This window comes from Apaloderma vittatum, unplaced genomic scaffold, assembly GCF_000703405.1.
Source record: "Apaloderma vittatum isolate BGI_N311 unplaced genomic scaffold, ASM70340v1 scaffold41439, whole genome shotgun sequence".
Classification (NCBI taxonomy): Eukaryota; Metazoa; Chordata; class Aves; order Trogoniformes; family Trogonidae; genus Apaloderma; species Apaloderma vittatum.
This window is the reverse complement of record NW_009736567.1, coordinates 1-397: the sequence shown is the minus strand read 5'-3', so window position 1 is coordinate 397 and position 397 is coordinate 1.

Below are 397 nucleotides of genomic sequence, written 5' to 3'. Positions count from 1 at the left end.
CGCTCTTCACTTCCCACGGATGATGGCGATAGAGCCCGGGCGGGTCGCTCCCCGGGCTCGCAAGGCAGGCACTGGGCTTGGTGGGGCGGCCCGGGAAGGCTTTTGCGTGACCAGTGGCGGGTCCCATCACCCTCTGGGCTGAGCGTCAGCCCAGCCCACGGCCGTGGGCATTGCCGGCAGATTCCCACGAAACGCTGGGGGAGGGAGGCTCCAGCCCTGCTAGTGTCATGAAGACAGAGGTGGAAAGAGACGCGTTTGATGTACGTTCCCTGCCTCTTGAGCCTGCCCAGGTTGTATTCTGGGGTTGCCGAAGGTGAGATGCCAAAGCGAGGAGTAAACCCCGCAGCAGTGAGTGCTCCAGCTACGGAGCAACGAGGTCACCCCGCTTTCCCCAGCC